This window comes from Nicotiana tabacum, chromosome 14, assembly GCF_000715075.1.
Source record: "Nicotiana tabacum cultivar K326 chromosome 14, ASM71507v2, whole genome shotgun sequence".
In the NCBI taxonomy this organism is placed as follows: domain Eukaryota; kingdom Viridiplantae; phylum Streptophyta; class Magnoliopsida; order Solanales; family Solanaceae; genus Nicotiana; species Nicotiana tabacum.
Window position 1 is genome coordinate 4,248,670 of NC_134093.1, and position 12,205 is coordinate 4,260,874.

A 12,205-nucleotide genomic window follows, 5' to 3' on the forward strand; every position below is an offset into this window, starting at 1 on the left:
AATAGTGCGCTCTGACTGTCCGTCTATCTGTGGATGAAATACTGTACTCAACCCCACCTACGTGCCTAACTCACGCTGTATAGCCCTCCAGAAATGTGAGGTAAACTGCGTACCTCGATCTAAAATAATAGACACGGGCATACCGTGAAGGCGGACAATCTCACGAATGTAAATTTCATCTAACCTCTCTGATGAATAGGTAACTGCCACTGGAATGAAATGTGCAGACTTGGTCAACCTGTCCACAATGACCCAAACTGTGTCAAATTTTCTCTGAGTTTGTGGGAGCACAACAAAAAAATCCATAGTGATACGCTCCAATTTCCATCGGGGAATTTCTAACTTTTGAAGCAAACCACTATGTCTCTGATGCTCTTACTTAACTTGCTGACAATTCAGACACTGAGCTACATATGCAACTATATCCTATTTCATTCTCCTCCACCGATAATGTTGCCGCATATCTTGATATATTTTGGCGATACCTGGATGAATAGAATACCTAGAACTATGTGCTTCTTCAAGAATTAATTCACGAAGCCCATACACATTAGGCACATAAATACGACCCTACATTCGCATAACCCCATCTTCCCCCACAACAACCTGTTTGGTATCACCATGCCGCATCGTGTCCTTAAGGACAAATAAATGAGGATCATCATACTGCCTCTCTCTAATGCACTCATATAAAGAAGACCGAGCGACTGTGCATGTTAGAACCCGACTGGGTTCTGAAACATCTAACCTCACAAACTGATTAGCCAAAGTCTGAACATCTGCAGCTAATGGCCTCTCACCAACCGGAATATACGTAAGACTACCATACTCACAACCTTTCTACTTAAAGCATCGGCCACCACATTGGCCTTTCCGGGGTGATACAAAATGGTGATATCATAGTCTTTCAACAACTCCAACCAACTTCTCTGCCTCAAATTAAGATCCTTTTGTTTGAACAGATACTGAAGGCTACGATGATCAGTAAATGCCTCACACGAGACACCGTAGAGGTAATTTCTCCAAATCTTCAACGCATGAACAATGGCTGCCAATTCTAAGTCATGAACAGGATAATTCTTCTAGTGAACTTTCAACTGCCGCGACGCATATACAATTACCCTGCCATCTTGCATTAATACTGCACCAAACCCAATGTGAGATGCGTCACAATACACCGTATACGATCCTGAACTTGTGGGTAATACCAACACTGGCGCCGTAGTCAAAGCGATCTTGAGCTTCTAGAAGATAAACTCACACTCGTCTGACCATCTGAATGGGACACCTTTCTGGGTCAATCTGATCAATGGGCTTGCTATAGATGAAAACCCTTCCACGAACCGACGACAATAACCTGCTAAACCCAGGAAACTCCGGATCTCTGTAACTGAATTAGGTCTAGGCCAATTCTGAACAACCTCAATCTTCTTAGTATCCACCTTTATGCCTTCTGCCGATACAACATGCCCAAAAAGGCAACTTAGTGTAACCAAAACTCACATTTTGAAAACTTGGCATATAACTGATTATTCTTCAAGGTGTGAAGCACACTTCGAAGATGCTGATCATGTTCCTCTCGACTGCTGGAGTAAATCAAGATATCATCAATAAATACAACCACAAAAGAATCCAAATAAGGCTTGAACACCCGATTCATCAAATCCATAAATGCTGCTGGGGCATTTGTCAACCTAAATGACATCACTAGGAATTCGTAATGCACATACTGAGTTCGGAAAGTTGTTTTAGGGACATCAGATGCCCCAATCTTCAACTGATGGTAACCAAACCTCAAATCGATCTTCGAAAATACCTTGGCACCCTGAAGCTGATCAAATAAGTCATCAATTCTTGGCAGTAGATATTTGTTTTTGATAGTGGCTTTGTTCAACTACCGCTAATCTATACACATCCGCATAGAGCCATTTTTCTTCTTTACAAATAATACTGGTGCACCCCAGGGCGAGACACTAGGTTTAATGAATCCTTGATCAAGCAAGTCTTGTAACTGCTCTTTCAATTCTTTCAACTCCGGCGGGGCCATACGGTATGGTGGAATAGAAATGGGCTGAGTGCCCGGAGCCAAATCAATACAGAAGTCAATATCTCTGTCGGGTGGCATCCCCAGCAAATCTGTAGGAAATACTTCTGGAAATTCACGAACAACTGGTACTGAGTCCATAGAAGGAGCATCCATACTGGGATCGCGAATATAAGCCAAATAGGCTAGACACCCTTTCTCTACCATACGCCGAGCTTTCATACAAGAAATAACCCTGCTAGCAGAATGACCAGAAGTTCCTTTCCACTCTAACCAAGGTAACCCCGGCATGGCTAGAGTCACTGTCTTGGCATGACAATTCAATCTAGCATGATAATGTGACAGCCAATCCATACCCAATATGACATCAAAATCTACCATATCAAGAAGTAAAAGATCCACACTAGTCTCAAGATTAACAATAGTAATCACACACGAATGATAGACATGATCTACTACAACAGAGTCTCCCATCGGTGTAGATACACACACAGAAGCACTCAGAGAATCACAAGGCACAACCAAATATGAAGCAAAATAGGAGGACACATAGGAATAAGTAGATCGTGGATCAAATAGAACTAAAGCATCTCTATGCCAAACTGGAATAATACCTGTGATCACAACATCAGATGACTCGGCCTCAGGCCTACCTGGAAAAGCATAAAATCAGGGTTGGGCCCCACCACTCTGAACTGCGTCCTTGGGACGGCCTCTAACTGACTGGCATCCACCTCTAACGGTCTGACCTCCACCTCTAATGGCTTGACCTCCACCTCTAATGGCCTGACCTCCACCTCTAGCTGCTTGATCCCTACCTCTAGCTGGCTGAGCAGACGGTGAAGCAACCGGTGCCAGTATGATGGCACGAGAATCTTGCCGAGATCTGTAACTCGTTAATCTAGGGCAATACCTCCTGATGTGACCAATGTTTCCACACTCATAACACCCATCCTGATGTCGTGGCTGCTGAAGCTGAAGCTGACCCAAATAGGCCAGATAACCGCTGTAATAACTCTGGAGTGGTGAAGCACTGATAGGAGCTAAATGTGCATTGAATGTCGGCTATCCAGAGTAAGGCATAATAGGACCGTGACTCCCTGAAACACCGAGAGATGCATGGAGTGATGAATGAAATGGCCTGGGAGGATGACCCCTACCAAAATTACCTCTGCGTCCAAACGAGGCACCATTGAAACCACCGAGCTGACGAGGCCTCTTAATAGACCTCTGCCCTCTCTCCTGTATAAGAACCATCTTGATCCTCCTTGCGACATTAGCAGTTGCCTGAAAAGAAATCTTACTTTCGGTCTCCTTGGCCATCTGAAGTCTGATAGGGTGAGTGAGTCCCTCAATAAACCTCCCCACTCTCTCTCCCTCCATAGGTAGTAAAAGGAGAGCATGATGGGCCAAATCTACAAAACGGGACTCATACTGAGTAGCAGTCAGACAGCCCTACTGTAGACGCTCAAATTGCTTGCGGAATTTCTCTCTCAGTATGATAGGGAGGAACTTCTCCAGAAATAGCTGAGAGAACTACTCCTAGGTAAGTGCAGGCGATCCGACTGGTCGGGTCAATGTATAATCTCTCCACCACTTCTTGGCGAAACCCGTCATATGAAATGCAGCAAAATCAACCCCATTGGTCTCAACTATACCCATGATCCGCAGCACCTCATGGCAGCGTTCAAGATAATCCTGTGGGTCCTCAGAACGTGTACCACTGAAGTGAACTGGAAAAATCTTGGTAAACTTATCCAGTCTCAATAAGGCCTCAAAAGATATGGCAGACCTATCACCAATCTGTGCCGCAACAACTGGCTGAACTACCCCAACTGGCGGGGCTGCTGGAGCCTGATTCTGGGGAGCCATCTAATCCGGAGCGGGAGTAGTGGGAGTTTGTGCTCCTCCCCTATCATGTGAGACGACTGGTGCGACTAGTAATGTACCATTCTGGGCCACGCCCTCCATAAGACTTAGCAGACGGACTAGAGCGTCCTGAAGTACTGGAGTGGCTATGAATCCTTCCTGGACCTGAACTGGTCTAGCTGGTACATTCTAAACTGGAACCTCCTCCTGAAGGTCCACCTGAGGTTCTACAACAGGTGCAGCTGATCAAGCTCTGGACTGAGCTCTACCTCGACCTCTAGCACGACCTCGACCTCGATCTCTACCCCTGACCATAGTTGCCACCGGGGTTTTTGGTCGCTATCCATCGGTAGAGGTATTACATGTTCTCACCATCTGCGAGAGAATAAGAGTAGAATGGTTCAATCATCGATGATAGAATAAAATTGCACGACAGAATAAGAAAGAAGTGATATTGTTCCTAAACTTCATAGCCTCTGAGAGATAAGTACAGACGTCTCCGTACCGGTCCTTCAGACTCTACCAAGCTTGCTCGTGACTCGCGAGACCTATGTAACCTAGTGCTCTGCTACCAACTATCATGACCCGAAATTCCTACCTTCAGACCGTGATGGCGCCTAACATTTCACTTGCTAGGCAAGCAAACGTTAGAATAATATTATCCATTTTTAAAATAATTTTTGTATTTGTTAATAACCAAGAACAAATGCGGAAGTAAAGTCTAAAATATAGTGAATAATCCATAAAAACGACGGTGTGTAAATATCATCCCAGAATTGGTGTCACAAGTGCACGAGCTTTTAGAATAAATACAAATAAAGGTCTGAATAAAATAAAGCTGTCTGGAAACAAACACACAGCTAAAGTAAAATAGACGGGGACTTCAGAACTGCGAACGTTGTACAGTTATACCTCAAGACTCCTCTGAGTAGCTGAAATACAAGCAAGTCTATGGTACGCTGCTAGGAGCAACTCAAAAATCTGCACAAGAAGTGCAGAGTGTAATAACAGTACAACTGACCACATGTACTGGTAAGTGCTGAGCCTAACCTCGACGAAGTAGTGACGAGGCTAAGGCGGGTCACTTACATTACCTGTATGCAATATTAGTAATAACAACAATAATAGAAATAAATCAGGTAACTCGTTTATAATAATTGAAGCCAACTCAGCAGTCATAACCAATTATTATTTCCATCAATTCTGTTGCACCGTGCAACCCGCTCTCCCAATATATTCACATTCGGTTCTGTTGCGGAGTGCAACCCACTCCTCCAATATATTCATTTTAATCAAGTCTGTTGCGGCGTGCAACCCGATCCCCTAATATATATATATATGTGCAACCCGCTCTCTCAATATATATATATATATGTATGTCGACTTTTAAATAAGTCTGTTGCGGTGTGCAACCCGATCCTCCAATATGGACTTTTAATAAGTCTGTTGCGGCGTGCAACCCGATCCTCCAATATGGACTTTTTAATAAGTCTATTGCGGCGTGCAACCCGATCCTCTAATATATTCATTATAATTAATTCTGTTGCGGCGTGCAACCGGATCCTCCAATATATTCATCATAATCAATTTTGTTGCGGCGTGCAACCCGATTCTCCAACATATTCATTTACCAATTGTTATAGAAGAAATTTCCCTAATAAATATAACAATTAATATAAAATTATAAGACAACAAGCATATAATAATTATAGTTTAATTATGAAACAAACAAAGGCAAATAGCAAATTATTATGGAAATCAGAGAGAAAATGTGCAGTTTAATATTTAATATGCTAAATATCAAATAACATTTGAGGCACATAATTCAAATAGCATGTAACAATTAATGCAGGAATTCAAGAATTATTATTTGACAAATAATAGGAGAGAAACAATTATTATAATAATTAATTCATGATTTAAAACAATTTATGATTTTTCAAGTAAGCAGACAAATAATTAATTTGATAACGTATAGACACTCGTTACCTCGCCTATACATCGTTCACATACAATTCACATAACAATTAATTTAATGGTTCTATTCCCTCAAGTCAAGGTTAACCACGATACTTACCTCGCGTTGCAAATTCCAATCAATTACTCGACCACAACTTTACCTTTTAAATTTGTCTCCAAAAGCTTCAAATCTATTCACAAACAATTCGATATACTCAATACGAATCATAGGAATTAATTCCATATGAATTTACAAATTTTTCGGATAAAAATAGCCTTACCCGAGCTCAAAAATAGAAAAGGGTTGAAAATGGGACGAATCCCATTTTCCAGAACTTAAGTTCTGTTTCTGGGACTTTTACCCTTCGCGAACGTGGTCAGTGCCTCGCGTTCGTGATGCACAAATTTGTGCTGTCCCATTTTACACTTAGCGAACGCAAGGGCTACTTCGCGAACGCGAAGCTTGCCTAGCTTGGCCTTCACGAACGCGAGATGCCCTTCGCGAACACGAAGGCAATAATCTTGGCCAGCCTCTTTCCCTTTGCGAACGCGAGGCTTTGGTCTTGAACGCGAAACTTTGAACCTCAAGCCTTCGCGAACGAGGTCACTTTGTCGCGAATGCGAAGCACAAAATGTGCCAGCCCCAATTTGCTCTTCGCGTTCGCGAACTGGAAGAACACACCAGAAGCCTGAAGTCTGCAGAAAACTAGATTTCTTAAGTCCGAAAATGATCCATTAACCACCCGAAACCAACCCGAGCCCTCGGCGCTCCAAACCAGACATGCACCCAAGTCCTAAAACATCATACGAACTTGCTCGCGCGATCAAATCGCCAAAATAACACCAAGAACTATGAATCAGACACCAAATCAAATTAAATTTCCGAGAAAACTTTAAAACTTATATTTTTATAACAGGACGTCCGAATTACGTAAAATAAACTCTGATTCTCACCAAATTCGGCAGACAAGTTATAAATATTATAGTAGACCTACATCGGGCTCCGGAACCAAAATACGGACCCGAGATCAATAAATCCAACTTCATTAATTTCTTAGAAATCATTAAGCTTTCAACCTTTTAATTTTTATCAAAATTTTATATCTCGAGCTAGGGACCTCGGAATTCGATTTCGGTCATGCGTCCATGTCCCAAATCACGATACGGACCTACCGGAATTGTCAAAACACTAATCCTGGTCCGTTTGCTCAAAATGTTGACCAAAGTCGAATTAGTTGAGTTTTAAAGCTCTATTTCACATTTTAATCCATTTTTCACATAAAAACTTTCCGAAAAATTGTACGGACTATGACCGCAAGTCGAGGAATGATAAATGTGATTTTTGAGGTCTTAGAACATTGAATTACTTATTAAATTTAAAGATGATATTTTAGGTGTGTATATATATATATATATATATATATGTAGACCAAATCAATTGGCACGGCAACACCCTTTGGGGATTTATCTCTTTCTCACCGTGCATACATATAACAATACCAACTAGGTGGGAGAAAAGTCAATAACAATAAAAGAAATAAAGTGGGAAGCACACAGTAAGCAACAACGACTACAAGTCACATAGAAAATATAGGTGCACAATAACATCTCAAGATAAAGGCATGAATGCATACACAACAAAACGATATCACAATATATTGTATGTCTCTCATCCTTGCCTGCACGGAAACACACTTCGTGCCATGAATATATGATAATATAAAAATAATGGCACTCCATCACCCTTCGTGTTTTTACTCTCATCCTCACATGATAGTATAAATTAAATGGCACGGCATCACCCTTTGTGCTTTACACTCTCAATGGCACGACATCACCCTTCGTTCTTTACACTCTCAAATGGCAAGGCATCACCCTTCTTGCTTAACACTCTTCTCACATGATAATATAATTCAACTGGCACGGCATCACCCTTCGTGCTTTACACTCTCAAATGGCATGGCATCACCCTTCATGCTTTATGTCACGACCCAACTCCATGTCAGGTCGTGATGGCGTCCAACACCAATGCTGGACAAGCCAACAGTGTCACAAGTGTGTTAAGCAATTCCAACATTTAGTTTTACTTACATTTAAAGCATTTGATAAAAAATGGATTTTTAAGGCAAATAAACGAAAATATCAAAAAGCAGTTATAACTATTGAATTACAACCCGAAAATCAAAGTCTACAGATACGTGCCAAGATCTAGTGTCACAAGTGTGTGGGAAACTAGTAGAATATACAAAAGATGACTATCCTACTGTCTGAAACAAAATAGATAGTAAAAAAAAAAAAACTCCGGCATGCTGCTGATCGGCTTAGAAGGGGGGGGGGGGGGGTTCACCGTGAAGGCTCGGTCCAAGATCAGGTATGCGCGCCGGGCGGGTAGCTAGATGCACCAGCCTCAAATCCTGTACAATTAAGTATAGAAGCGTAGTATGATTACATAAACAATATGTATCCAGTAAGTATCCCGCCTAACCTCGAAGAGTGACGAGGGGTCGACTTGATACTTACTAGGGTCAATAATAATGTAATTAAAGTGTTATGCTAAGTACATATATCATGAATAATCCTGACAGTTCAATAACGGGAAGAGATAAGTACTTCTTTCATAAATTTAAAATTTCAATTTCGATCATATCATTTAACCACTTACATTTCAAGGCATTTAAGCAGTATAAATCATGGAGAGTTCTAGATAATTAACATGCGCAATTATGCCGAGGTCGTACGGCCCGATCTAACATAATATTAAATTGTGCACTGCCGGAGGGTTGAATGATGTGAACCATAGATGCATCTATTTACTACCGAGGCGCTCGTCTCTATCCACAAATAACAATTATTTTCAAGAAAATACAGGTTTCTCATTTACAGTCAAGTATCTCATACAAAACTTCAAGTAAGTTAATCTAACCTTATACAATTCTTTTATCAATTTCTATCATGACTTAAAGTGATTATATTAGCAAGTGCACAAATAACATGATACGGGTCCTAAACTTCACGGACAATAGCATAATAGTAGCTACGTACGGACTCTCGTCACTTCGTACGTACGTAGCCCCCACAATTAGGTACAAACATTTATTTAATTCACCTATGGGATTATTTCCCTCTTCCAAGGTTAAAAAGGAGACTTACCTCATCCCGAAGCCTACTTCCCAAATTCAAGAACACGCTCAAAACTCCAAATTTGACGCCCAACGACTCTAAACTAGTCAAAAAATTCATAAACTCGTCAATCTATGCTCAAAAGTTCATATTTCCACTATTAAGGTGATTACCCTGCCCAAATTGCAAGATTCCTAAAATTCACCCCGGGCCCACGTGCTGGGATTCCGAAAATATTTGAAGAAAGTTGTTTCCCATAACCTTAGGAACATGAACATATGATTTCTACAAAATTCCATAACAAATCCCGTGGTTAAATCTCATTTTTATCAAAAATCTAGGTTTTCATCTTAACCCATGATTTTCACTAATTTACATATTATAATCTACCCATAAACTATGTATTTAACTCATATTGTATAGAAATTACTTACCTCGAAGTGCTAAGTGAAATCCCCTCTCAAAGAGCTCAAAGAATCGCCCAACAAGGGAAGAAATGAGCTAAAATAGCCTTTTTAAGTCTCGTTTTTAAAAAGCTTCTGCCCAGGTCTGCCTTCTTCGCGATCGCGGAAGAGGCCTCGCGATCGCGAAGGCGAATGGCCCAGGCCAAGGAAGATTTACCATCACGAACACGACAGGAGCAACGCCAAAGCGGAGGCTCACTTGGCCTACCCTACGTGAACGTGAGGGCTTCTTCACGAACGCGAAGAACAGACAGCGGCCACCCAGCTCAGCCTCTTCTACGCGAACGCGGGCCAGGTCACGTGAACGCGAAGGGTAGAGGGCCCAGACCTTCGCGAACTCGGTCCTGCGCATGCGAATGCGAAGGGAAAAAGCTCCCCAGCCCACAGTACCCCAAATCTTTCATCGCGAACGCGAGGGTCTGACCGCGTTCGCGAAGAAGGAAACCAGAAGCAGAAATCTGGTGTGTTTCAACTCAACTCCGGGCAGTCCAAAACGCAACTGAGCCCCTAGGGACCCCGTCCAACTACTCCAACAAGTCTATAAATATAATACGGACTTGCTCGAACTCTCGAAATACGCTAAACAACAACAAAACAAAGAATCACATCCCAAAGCCAAATTGAATCAAACTTTGAACTTCAAGTTTCTAAATCGCTCCGAACGCATCGAATCATACTTAGACTACTCGGATTGGCACCAAATTTTTCGTGCAAGTCTTAAATGAAATTACGGAACTATTCCCGATCTCGAAATTCCATTCGGACCTTGATATCGGCAAAACCTACTCCAAATAAAATTTAAAGAACTTCAAAAACCTTCAAGAACCAACTTTCACTATTAGGCCCCGAAACGCTCCCGGGTCACCCAAAACCCGATACAAACATACGCCCAAGTCCGAAATCATCATACAAATCTATTGGAACCGTAAAATCCCGATTCCGAGGTCATTTACTAAAATTATTGACCAAAGTCAAACTTGGCCTTTCAAGGCAACCTTGGAACTAAGTGTACCGATTTCAAACCAAATTCTTCTAAATCCCAAACCAACCATCCCTGCAAGTAATAAATCAGTAAAAGCAAGTACGGAAAGTCTTATTTAGGGGTCCGGGGTTCTAGCAAGTAAAACGACTGGTCGGGTCGTTACACTTTATACTCTTCCTTACCAAGCACATGTATATCATTAACAAGCAAGGTAGGAAGCATAAATAACATCAGGGAGAGTGTTTAAACCACAACACAATACAACAATTCATATCACAATTTGCCACTTAACACAACCAAATTCCAAATATGTACCAGAATCAAAAAGATTCTCAATAAATAGCCCAATGCTCCACGCAACGTATATAAAACCTCAAACAATCAATAGAGATGAAAAATACTTAGTATAGGGCAACGCCTTCATTAATCTAAATTCTTAATAATTATATAAACACCTCTTTTTAAGCTTATTTAATTAATTATTTACAGATGGAAAATCCATAATGAAATTAATTTCAAAGAAATACCAAATCATCAATTCACGGAATTCACATAAATATACTAGTAATAATCACATCAAATTGTCATATAAAAATAAATTCAACAAACACGAATTGAGGCATGAAAAAATAGATGGTTTAATAAATGTCAATAATTATCCAATATACTACACAATATGCCTAATACCTTAACCCAATATATTTTGTACATATAAGTCCGAGTACATACTCGTCACCTCGCGTATCGGCTTTTCATATTTAACAAATGGCACATAAGACTCGATGCCTAAGGGGTAATTCTCCCACTCTTAGGCAAGATACTTACCTTTTTAAAGTTAGGTCGATATTCCAAAATAGCCTTCTTGCTTGAATTGACCTCCAGACTGCTCAAATCTATCCAAATTAATTGTATAACTTCATTAAAATTCATTGAAAATAATTCTGGATAATAAAATACCAATTTAAATTTTATTCTAAAAAGTCAGTGCGGGTCCCGCCCCTCGGAACCCGACAAAAATTTTTACGAAATTCGAACACCCATTTCGATACAACTTCAACCATGCTAAAATTATTAAATTCCGATAACGGATTGCCCTTCAAATCTTAAATTAAAGTCTAGAGGATTTCTACCATTTTCAACCCAATTAACTAATTTAGTGATAAAAACAACAATAGATTCATGTAATTTAACCAAAATCAAGTTAGGAATTCTTACCCCAATATTTTCCTTGAAAAACTCTCGAAAGATCGCCTCACCCGAGCTTCCTTGGTCCAAAAATGGAAGAATGAGACTAATATGGACTTTATTCTACTGCCCGGGGGTTTGTTCTTCGCGTTCGCGACCCTCCCCTCGCGTCTGCGATGAATAAATTCTCCAACAACCATTTTCAAACTCTTCTCAGACATCCTCTTGTATAATGGTCATAACCTTTTATACAAAACTCCAAATGATGAATGGTTTAACTTTCTAAAAACTAGATTCCAAGGCCTATAATGTTAATTTGTTGCTCATGTCCAAATGCCTTATATATTTCTAGATATAAGCTTCCAAAGTCAGCCCTGTGCAACAGAGATTTCCAAATTCTTCCCAAACAGCCTGTAGTGTATCCACCTTAACTTTGTTTACACAAATCTAAATGACAGATGGTTTACATTTCTGAAAACTATACACAAAGGGCTACAACTTTTATTTTTGGATTATCTCCAAATTCCTTATAGATTGCGAGATATGAGCCTCCTAATTCAGATGACGGACAACAAAAATTCC

The 12,205-nt window shown here is 40.6% G+C and overlaps 1 pseudogene; it reads right to left on the reverse strand.

Moving 5' to 3' along the window:
- Positions 1-12,205, reverse strand: part of LOC142169198 (uncharacterized) — a 93,762-nt pseudogene that overhangs the window by 16,493 nt on the left and 65,064 nt on the right.